Source organism: Lolium perenne, chromosome 7 (assembly GCF_019359855.2).
Source record: "Lolium perenne isolate Kyuss_39 chromosome 7, Kyuss_2.0, whole genome shotgun sequence".
In the NCBI taxonomy this organism is placed as follows: Eukaryota; Viridiplantae; Streptophyta; class Magnoliopsida; order Poales; family Poaceae; genus Lolium; species Lolium perenne.
In genome coordinates, this window is record NC_067250.2 from 227,280,159 (window position 1) to 227,291,560 (window position 11,402).

General features: G+C 46.4%; 1 long non-coding RNA gene across 1 annotated transcript; it reads left to right on the forward strand.

Moving 5' to 3' along the window:
- Positions 1-256: 256 nt before the first annotated feature.
- Positions 257-1,303, forward strand: LOC127315439 (uncharacterized). Its single transcript, XR_011749770.1, has 4 exons — positions 257-426; positions 509-630; positions 725-999; positions 1,175-1,303. It is a non-coding gene; the product is annotated as an uncharacterized lncRNA (long non-coding RNA).
- Positions 1,304-11,402: the final 10,099 nt, after the last annotated feature.

Below are 11,402 nucleotides of genomic sequence, written 5' to 3' on the forward strand. Positions count from 1 at the left end.
GCTAGTTATCTGGGACTCAAAACAAATACCCTCAACTACTGAGAAATATACTCTGCATTATGATTAGTTTACTACCTTCTGCTGCAGGATCTATGTAAATAATGTTCCCAGACCAGATGACTTCAGTTCAGAAGGTGAGCTAACCACAACCACTCCTTTGTAATTGTTATTACAATAACATAGGTCGTTCTGAAGTATACATATATGAAGTCAGTTTGTCTCATTTCAGTCCCACGTCCATTATAGGTACTTCAAGTCTAGTTATAAGTAGCTCAAGTCAAACTGTCTCAACTGAGGGAAGTGAAAATAAGAACCAGGAACCTTGTGCATTTCCAAACCACGGGGCTAATGGCGTATGGTGTGACCTCAGTGAAGAACTTGCTTCAAATTTGTCTCCAAGAATTATCTCTGTTGCTTCATTTCATGGTGATTATACTACTATATGCACATTTCCCATGTTTGCACTTAGCCATCAGTAGTTAATGACTGAAATTATGCTGTTGTGTAGGAGAGGCATTGTATTCTGAATGCACAGGTATTGTTATTGACAGAAAACTGTCTTCAGCCTCTTTTCTGACGACGGGAAGTTTATTCGGATCACTACACCGAATATTGTGGCACTCTTTGACGGTTTGTGCTGCCAACTTTTCTGTGCTTCGCCTGCTTATCTATGATATAGTTAATGGTTACACATAACGTTTGTCTTGCTTTGCTGTATTTCCAGTTCATGGTACGCCTTCCCAATAACGAAAAAGTCAAAGTGTGGTTGCAGTATTATTCGGGTCCTTCCAGATTGGCTGTTTTCATCACCCATAACTTGCCGCCCTCCCTTGATCTTCTTGTAGCAAGTTTTGCCAACGACATGCAAGTTGAGTGTCTGCTGAGTTATTAGCTATAAGGAGGTGCTTTTTCTCAGGCAAATTAATGTCCACGAGAGGGTCACTCATAGGGGGAATTCATAGTGAAGGGCGTAAACTTTCCACGTGCAAAATCATAGAGGTGCGCTGTTGATATCTCTTCTGATTGCTCTACATGATCGAAGTCAACAATTGTACAGTGAATTCATGATATTAGGGTCATAGTTATTTGATAGGCACTGAACTTTTTGATGCCCCAGAATTACTTGTTTCCCCTCTGTTTGGTAGGCTGAACTTATGTTAATTTTTTGTGCTAGGCTGCAAGTGGAGGACCACTTGTTGACTGTGATGGGAATATTGTTGGCATCAACTACTATGATGCGGAACAAAACCCATTCTTACCAAGTAATCTTATTTTAGAATGTTTGGGGCATGATATATACTGGTAAGGTTGAATTCAAGCGTTTATGTTGAACAGCTTTTCTAGTTAGCTTACTGTCCTTTGCTAGTTTCTACTTTTTCAACAAAGTATGATAGTATGCAAATTGGTTGAGAAGACATTATTTCTGGGCTGGGTCTCTTGACAGAAGTGCAGATGTGTAGAATAAATCAAACTAATGAAAGCATTGTGTGAATGAAAACATGGGATGCATTTTTCCCCATACGGAATAAAGCAAAGCCATATCCATATGCAACAAGAAAAAGATATAAGGATGGAGGCCTCAAAACGCTAACAGCTAAAGCTGGAAATTTCAGTGAGCTAGAAATAGGGTGTCCATATGCTAGACTAATAGTAACTTTCATTCAAAAGCCATGCTGATGAAAATAGCATATGCATTATGCGGGGCCAAGAACTTGTGAAAGCTATGAATTTTTATGTTGTGCTTCTTTATTGAAATATATATTGAGTAAAGTGAGAACACCAAATGTCATGGTTATGAAGGTGATGGGAGCATTGCAACTTGCAAGATGTCCACCCCATTGCTACCTTTGAAACCCTTAAGTTTTGTTTGATTTTGAGGTCAAGAAGGAATGTGTTGAGATATCCTTGTCCGCATGGATGGGGGTATCCTTTTTTCTGTTTGGTTGGATTAGAGGGGATGCGCCAATTTGTTCTTGGGTAGAAGATTGTTTCCTTGAAGGGACGATGTATATAGGTTGCTGTGCTGACCTTTTTGTCATGAGGTGATGAGATTGCTCCTTTTTTGCATTTGATTTCAACGAGACATAAGTTTTACAAGTTCACAGTGGTAAGTTCAGCAATATATTAAACCAGACAACATTTTATGAAAAATAGAAACTGAAACTCAGCATATTAGTGCACCTATTCTCACGAAGAGAGCCGTTCCGAAGACAGCCCCCCGCGTCGCTCGAGCGGAGCGGCTCGGCGGATCTCCCTCGTGGCGCACCCTCCGCCGCTGCCGCTGACGTCGTCGCGGTGGCGGCGGCCCCGGCCTCCAAAGGCGGCGCGGGGGGAGCTCGCGGTGAACGCGGCAGGCGCTCGGGCGTCGGCGGCCAGGCCCGGTGGTGTCGGGCGGCGCGGGATGCCGGGGCGGCGGCCCCGGCTTCGACGGCGGTGGTGGCTGCCTGGGCGTGGTGCGGCGCGGGCCGCCCGCCGGCGTGCACGGAGTGGCGTGGCGCGGTGCTTCGGAGGATCTTCCGCGGCGGCTCGCTGCGGGCCTCCGGCGGCGCTCGGGCGTCGGCGGGCTGGTGCGGCCAGGGCCGATCTAGGCCCGGAGGGGGCTGATCTGGTCCTGCTCGGACTTCGGGGCTCGTCAGCGCAGGCATGCCGGGGCGGCGGCCCCGGGGACGCGGTGGTGGAGGGTTGGGGACGGCCGGCTTCGCCTCGGCACGGAGGTTGCGCGGAGGACGGCGGATCTCGGGGTGTCTCGGCGTGGTGGTCGCGTGGAGGCTGGTCCCAGCTTCGTCGGTGTCCCGGTGGTCGCGGTGGACCACTGCGTGTGGCAGGCTGCCATTGCTGGCACCTGCAGGCCCATGGCAGAGGTGAGCCATGGCGCTTGGGCGGCGGCGCGGCGGCGCGGCGGCGCGGCTCTTGGTGGTCCGGGCGTTTGCTTCGCAACGTCTCGGCGACGGCGGCAAGTTGGCATGAGGAGTTGGCCTACCGTACGTGGAGGCCGGAGCGGCGGCTCCGGGAACTTGGTGTGTTGATGGTATGCCTCTGGCTGTGTGGGCGGCAGGCTGTGTGGGCGGCAGGGTATATCTCCGTGGCGTGGGCGGCGCCCCTGTTGTGGTAGTTTGTGCTCGTCCGGGGTTTGGGCTGTCTTCGGCAGCGGCGGTGTTGTAGGTCTCCGGACGAAAGTCTTGCCCGACTCGGTCGGTGCCGGCAACGGCGACGCTCGAGGGCGCCGTTTTCCTCCTTGGAGGCGTTGCTGTGGAGTCCTCACACACCTCCGTCCATCATTCCAGGGTGAAAACCCAAATCCTGCTCTGGATTGAATGACGGCGGCGTCTTTGGACGTCGTCACCTCCTTGAAGGCGTCATTTCTTGGAATGTTTGGGAGCCATCTCCGGCAATGCCTTGGCTACTGCTTGGGTCGACGTTTTCGTGTTCCGTCGGTGCGCGAGTGCCGCTGGCTTGCCTTGCGGCCTGCCTCACCCCTCGAAGCTTGAAAGGCCTAGCCGTCTCTTTCGGCTCTGACTTCCTTTCCAGGGACGTGGACCGGGCAGTCGTGGCGCTCGCTGTTGCCGTCGTGCTGGTGCCTTTCGGCGGAGCTCCAGACCTGGTTTATCCAGGTCGTGTGGCCAGGTGTGCGGGTTTTCGCCGGTTTTCCCAGAAAAACTGTGCCGTGTTTGGTTTTCTTTTGTCTGGTTTTCCTTATAAACCGGACACGGTGTTGTGTTTGTATCGGTTTTCGGCCAGTTTCCCTTATAAACTGGCCAAATTTCCCTCTTCTTAATGAAAAGGCAGAGCTCCTGCCGGTTGCTCCAAAAAAAAAAAACTCAGCATATTAGTCATCATGGAGGCAAAACATATATGCCACAGCCACATAAATTAGCAACTTTAACATGACATGAAATACAATTTGACAATAACAAATACTACAACCATTATTAACACTCCACCGGTGCAAAGAAGTAAAGTAATAATCATCAAGATGGTTTTATGTAATCCCAAGTCTTCCCCTTCAATTTCCTCAGACGGTTAAATGTCCACTTTGCGCAGCAGAAGGCTTATCACTGATGCTTGAACCACTGCTACTGCTAGCATTTTCTCTGTCTGTTGAACATGCAAGTTGCTGCCAGGCACTCTTTCGCAAGCAAAATGTGACTTGAACACAACTAAATAGTACCCCATGTAGGCAAGTACACTACACTTCCATGTAGGCAATCTCACAACCATCCCTGTGAGCATGAAATAAAACTAAAATCTTGCCCATTTTCTTGCTATGTTATTCATTCCTGCGTCTATATTCTAGTACATAACACTGCACTATTGTTCTTGTTGCAGAACCGTGCTGCTCATTTTCTATATTTTTATTTTCTTGCGAACTCTGTGTTTTCGATCACTGTCATTCAGTTGTTTTAGTTGTTTGACATCCATGCCTGAAATTGACTCTTCAGTTTTGCATCGATTACTATATTCAGGGCTGCAAGTAAACTAGACCGTCGCCGGGCAGATATGATTCAAAATTCTTCCACACCTCGTAGTAACGGTCCAAATGGTAAGCTAAGCACAATCACCCTGTTGGATAACTGTTGGTGTATCTGTTGGGCTGTCTTCTTGTTCTCTGTTGTGGCCCACTTGGCCCAGCCCAGTCCTGACCTATATAAGGTGCTTCTATCTCTGTAACCCTAAGAAGTGTGAGTTCCTCCCTGCAGCCTCCTTCTACCTCAGGTTAGACCCTCACCTCTGTCAACATGGTATCAGAGCAAGGGGCAGTGAGGGCAACGACGGGAAGGACTGCCGATCTGGAAGCCTAGTCTGATGTGGCAGCTAGGAGGAAGAGGAAGAGGAAGGGAGCAGGCTGCTGCGGCGGCAAGGAGGGGAAGACAGTGACAAGTAAGGAGACGAAGAGGCATCCTGCGGGTAAGTCCTTTGGTGATTGAGGTTAGTTTGGTGTCAAGCATGGGGGACAACAGGGATTTGGCCAAGGCTCTGGAGAAGCTGGCAGAACTTATCACTAACAAAGGAGATGGAGGAGGATCTGCTGGAGGGGGAGCAATCGTTCCCCATACTAACATCGGTCAGAAACTTGAGCTGCCGGCGAACGAAATCAAGTTGGAAGGAGTGGCCAACTATCTCCGGTGGTCAAGGAGGGCGCTGTTGATTTTGAACTCGAAAGGGCTGGATGAACGTGTGAGTGGTGAATCTGCAGAACCAGCAGACAAGACCAGTCCGGAATGGAAACAGTGGAATGCCATAAATTCTCTGATTGTGGCATGGTTGCTTAACTCTTTGGTCCCTAACATTGCTGCTTCTGTAGAGGCACTCACAAAAGCTTCAGAGGTATGGGACACCCTATCAAATCTTTATTCTGGAAAGGGGAACATTATGTTGATTGCTGAGATTGAGGATAAAGTGCATGACTTGCAACAAGGAAACAAAACTGTGATGGCATATGTGGCTGAGTTGCAGCATCTTTGGGGAGATTTAGATCATGTTGATCCTCTAGAACTTGCCCATGGGGAATGTGTGAGTGCTGCTGCAAGCTGGATTGAACGTCGGCGAGTCATGAAGTTCTTGAAGGGTCTTAATCAAGATTTTGAGGGGAGAAGGGCTGCTTTACTGCATCAAACCACTACCCCTTCTCTCAAAGAAGCCATTGCAGCTATGTCCAGAGAGGAAGTGCGTCTGAATATGACAAAGGGAAGTGATTCTGTCCCTCATCCGACCTTCTACACTACCGAGAGACAAGAGATGAGAGACTGCTATACTTGTGGGCAGAAGGGACACTTGAAGCATCAGTGTACCTCCTTTGCTACACCCAGTAGGGGGAGAGGAGGATACACACATGGCAGAGGAAGCTACAGAGGAAGAGGTGATGGCAGAGGTAGTGGACAGCCATATGGACAGCAGTATGGAAGAGGTAGTGGACAGCCATATGGACAGCAGTATGGAAGAGGTGGTGGACAACACTATGGCAGAAGTGGTGGACAGCCATATGGACATCAGTATGGTAGGGGTGGAGGACAGCAGCACGCTATATCACCCAAGGCACATATGGCAGCAGCTTCAGAGTCAACTACCAAGACCTCTCGAGGGGACAATCCAAGGAAGAAGGACAAAATGAAGCAACCTTTGGGAACTTTGCCCACTATGTCTACAGAGATGAAGGTAATATTGATAGAGTTTCTATAGCCACTCATAATGCTAATTCAGATTGGATTCTTGATTCTGGAGCATCCAAACATGTTACTGGAAATATTAGTGAGTTTGACTCTTATACTCAGTATCCTCCCACACATAGAGGCACTATCCAAACAGCAGATGGCACAGCACAATCTATAAAAGGGGAGGGGTCGGTGCAATGTACACCCAACATAAAATTGTCATCAGTTCTACATGTTCCTGCTTTTCCAGTAAATCTGCTATCTCTAAGTGCCCTGATTGATCAGCAGGACTACCGTATAATAGTTGATAGATATATGTGTTTAATTCAGGAAAGGGAGAGCAGCAAGAAGATTGGGACTGCAACCAGGCATAGAGGTCTTTGGCACATAGATCGTGACAAGATGGGGCATGATGCTAGTTCTGTGTTTGCTGCGATTGTTGGAGGAAAGGAGAGTATGGCACTAGTTCATCATTGTCGAATGGGCCACATGGCGTTTGATAAAATGTTTCGTGTCTTTCCTGATGTAATGAATGGAGTGGACAAAACCAAATTATATTGTGATGCCTGCGAATATGCTAAGCATACGAGAACCTCTTATGTTAGTAGAGGGATCAGAAGTGTATCCCCATTTGTGTTAGTGCACTCTGATGTATGGACGTGTCCTGTTGTGTCAGTAAGTGGCATGAAGTACTTTGTGACTTTTATTGACTGCTATTCCAGAATGACTTGGATTTATCTTATGCGTCACAAAGATGAAGTGTTCACTTGTTTCCAGAGTTTTTGTGCCTATGTGAAAAACCAATTCAATGTTCAGGTGCAAGTGATCAGAACTGATAATGGTACTGAATATATCAACAAACCTTTTGCTGCTTTCTTATCTTCGCAAGGTATACTGCACTGCACTTCATGTCCCGACACTCCTCCCCAGAATGGAGTTGCTGAGCGGAAGAATAGGCACATTCTTGAAGTGGCTCGATCTCTTATGTTTACCATGAATGTTCCCAAATTCTTATGGAGTGAGGCAGTTATGACTGCTACATATTTGATCAACAGAATGCCTTCAAAGATTCTAGGTATGCAGTCTCCCTGCCAACTCCTTCTAAATAACAATGACTTTGTTGTACCACCCAAACTCTTTGGCTGTACATGTTTTGTAAGGGATCACAGGCCATCTGTTGGCAAGCTAGATCATCGGGCTATCAAATGTATCTTTATTGGCTATTCCTCCAGACAGAAGGGTTACAAGTGTTGGAGTCCCACTGACAGGAGGACATTTGTAAGCATGGATGTTACGTTTCGCGAGTCAGAACCATTTTATGACGGTGAGAATGATCTTAGTGGCTTGTTCCAGGGGCTTGACCATCTTGGTGATGCTCAAGAGGGGGAGCAACAGCAAGGTGGTGATCAAGAGCAGCAAGATGGTGACCAACAACAACATCAACAAATTCCTATTGTTGCGGAGATTCCTGTAATTCCTGGTACACCTACACCACCTAGACCTGTACCACCACAAAGATGGCTGCAGAATCCACTTGTGTACTCTAGAAGACAAGTACAAAGGGAACAAGTAGATGCACTGGAGGAGCAACAAGACCAGGGGCAGGGGGAGCAACCCATTGGACCAGAAAATCAAGGAAGCACAAGTGTAGATGCTGCAGAGGAGAATCAATCTCAGACTGAGTCCAATAATAGCCTAGACTTGCCAATTGCAATAAGGAAAGGGATAAGGAAAGTTGGGCCCCCAAAGCGACTGAGTTATGATGACTATGACGTAGGAAATTATATTTCTTACGAGGCATTGTCACCCTCTTTTCGGGCTTTTGTTGCTTCACTGCAAACTGTATCTGTTCCTAAGGATTGGAAGGCAGCCAGGTTGGACCCGAGATGGTGCAATGCTATGATGGAAGAGTTAGAGGCCTTGAAGAAAAATAAAACATGGGAGTTGACAGATCTCCCTAAAGGAAAGAATACGATGAGGCTGTAAGTGGATCTATTCTCAGAAACAAAATGCAGAAGGAAAAGTGGAGAGATATAAGGCAAGACTTGTGGCAAGAGGATATAGTCAGACTTATGGCATTGACTATGATGAGACATTTGCACCAGTGGCAAAAATGAGCACTGTTAGAATATTGATCTCTTGTGCAGCAAATTTCGGATGGCCCTTGCATCAACTTGATGTCAAAAATGCATTTCTGCATGGTGATCTCCAAGAGGAGGTGTATATGGAGATGCCACCAGGATTTGTCAGACCTGAAACTAAAGGGAAGGTATGTAGACTGAAGAAATCTCTATATGGTCTCAAACAATCTCCACGGGCCTGGTTTGACAGGTTCAGACAAGTGATGTGTGGCATGGGATATGGTCAATGCAATGGAGACCATACCTTATTTCTACGTACATCTCGGAGCGTAAAATCACTATCCTTGCTGTGTATGTTGATGATATTATCATCACGGGAGATGATGTTGTGGAAATCGCAAAACTGAAAGGATGCTTGAGTCAGGCCTTTGAGGTGAAAGATTTGGGAAAACTTAGATACTTCCTTGGAATAGAAGTTGCAAGATCATCAAAAGGGATATCACTATCTCAAAGAAAGTATACATTGGATCTCTTAGATGATATGGGCATGCTGGGGTGTCGAGTGGCTTCGACACCTATTGACCAGAACACTAAAATCACAGCAGAGTCTGGAGAACCCATAAACAAGGAGAGGTATCAAAGACTTGTTGGAAGACTAATATACTTATGCCACACGAGACCAGATATATCATTTGCAGTGAGTGTAGTGAGTCGCTATATGCATGATCCGAGGGATGGACACTTGGAAGCAGCTCAAAGAATCTTGAGATACCTGAAGGGCACTCCGGGAAAAGGAGTGTTGTTTAAAAGTAATGGACACCTAAATGTAGATGGATATTGTGATGCAGATTGGGCTAGCTGCTTAGATGATCGAAGATCCACCTCAGGGTATTGTGTTTTTGTTGGAGGAAATTTGGTGTCATGGAGAAGTAAGAAACAATCTGTTGTCTCGAAATCAACACCAAGCCGAGTACGTAGCTATGTCACAGGGCCTGGGTGAAATGTTGTGGGTACGAAACCTTCTAAGAGAGCTGAAAATTTTAAGGCAAGGAAGCTTGAAAGTGTGGTGTGATAATATATCTGCCATAAACATAACAAATAACCCTGTCCAGCATGAGCGAACTAAACATGTGGAGATAGACAGATTCTTTATTAAAGAAAAGATTGATGCAGGGATTATCTCATTGGCTTATGTGAGATCAGGACAACAAGTGGCAGACTGTTTATCTCGCACTTGTATTTTACTAGAACAGAATCAGAGTAGCAGGTTTATTTAGAAAATATCCATGTATTGCATTGAACATAGTATGGTGGTCATATGGTTAACCCATTTTCCTTTTCGAGGAGCATGTTTACACTGTTGGTTTTGACGTTTGGCTTAGGTCCCTAATGACCCTCCTGCGTCTAAGAATGTAGAAGTGGGATAGACATATTGTACTTCATTTGACTCCTTTTCCTTCTTAATAAATCCAGATTTGATTATCCAACTTATCTCACTTGTCCCACGCCGCACCTCTTCCCTTTTGGTCTTTTTTTCCCCTAGCTCGAGGCTCTGTCGCGCCGGTCGAAAAAGAGAATCTTTGAACTTTGTGAGGTTGCAACCATGGTAGTGAGACATCGACTTGCCGAGTATAGGATGTTGGGGGCATCGGAAACTGCTCAACCGGGCGTTACTGAGCAGCCATTCCTTCAGCCCACGCGTGCTCATTGGTGGGCTAGCCCGTTTGGGTTTTGCTGCCATGCTTTGCATCGCGAGTCGACAAAAAAAAAATGGACCGATCAATGCGGAACCCTATTCGGCATTCGCCGCTCGAATATAATCTGGAGAATATTCCTTGTATGGCACTCCCTTATTTGACAGGGACCAGAACATTCTTCCCTATATGACACTTTGTGTAAAAAAAATCCTTATATGATACCGCCCGTTGGTTCCAACATGTTATTTTGTAAGTTTTTTCTTGGATGGACCAAAGTACCCCTCGGCGGCTCTGCCTATGTATCGATGAAAAAAAAATCCAAAGCCTGATTCGCCCCGTACTCAGCGGAGGGGGTTCAGGGGCCATAGGCCTTGGCGTGGCAGCGCATGGCGGCCATGGCATGACTACGGCTAGCAGACCAATCCCCGCAGCGGACAGCAACCAAGGTGGGGTTCTGGACGGTGACCTAGGCACGGTGGAGCGCATCCAAGGCAGGGCGGAGGGTGTCCAAGGCAGAGGTCGGCGGCACACAGAGGCCAAGGCACGGCAGAGTATTGTACTACTATGTTTCTTCAAAAGCTGGCATCTCTGGCTGCACGCGGAAGATGACAATAGGGAGTTCAAATTGATTGGAGGGGCACCACCATTGTGATCAATTGCAGTAGAAGCAGGCGGAGCTTCCAATAATTGTAGTGCTGGAGGTAACAGAACAGATCAAAACAGAAAATATAACCAGGATGGAAGGGGAACCAACTTAAAGCAGACTGGCCACCATGTCAGATTAGAGAACTCAAGGCCTAAAGAATTCAAAACACGCTTACATCCCAAATAAGGTCGACGGGCAAATCAAACAAGCATCACAAGTCAGCAATATGAATATCGTTGGTCGGAAATGGTGAATGGAACCTGGGTGCGCACACACCCATTTACGAAAAGTTCAAAAAAATGCTATTTAAAAGTTTCAAAAAATGTGAAGTAAATTTTTGCATGAATATATTATGTTGATACTTACTCGTGTGTGTTTTCACGGAAAAAATACCATTGTATATGACCTACACAAAAATGACAAAATGCAAATTCCTATTCCTGTGAATAGTAAAATTCCTATTCACTATTCTCATTTGGACATTTTGTCATTTTTATGCAGGCCACACACAATGGTATTTTTTCTTGAAAACTCACACGAGTAAGTATCAACATAATATGTACATGCAAAATTTTAGTTCACATTTTTTTGAAACTTTTAAATAGCATTTTTTTTGAACTTTTCGTAAATGGGTGCGCGTGCACCCAGGTTCCAAACGTCCGCAGACCACTAGAACTAGAGGAAGGACCTGTTAAGCAGACCTGCAAACACATATCGTCCTACACGCCCAAAATCCTAGTGGGTCGGCCAATCAAGCAAGTGCAGGCACAATATCATTACCGGTCATCTTAGCATCATACTATGACAGACTAGAATTGTTGTAAACATA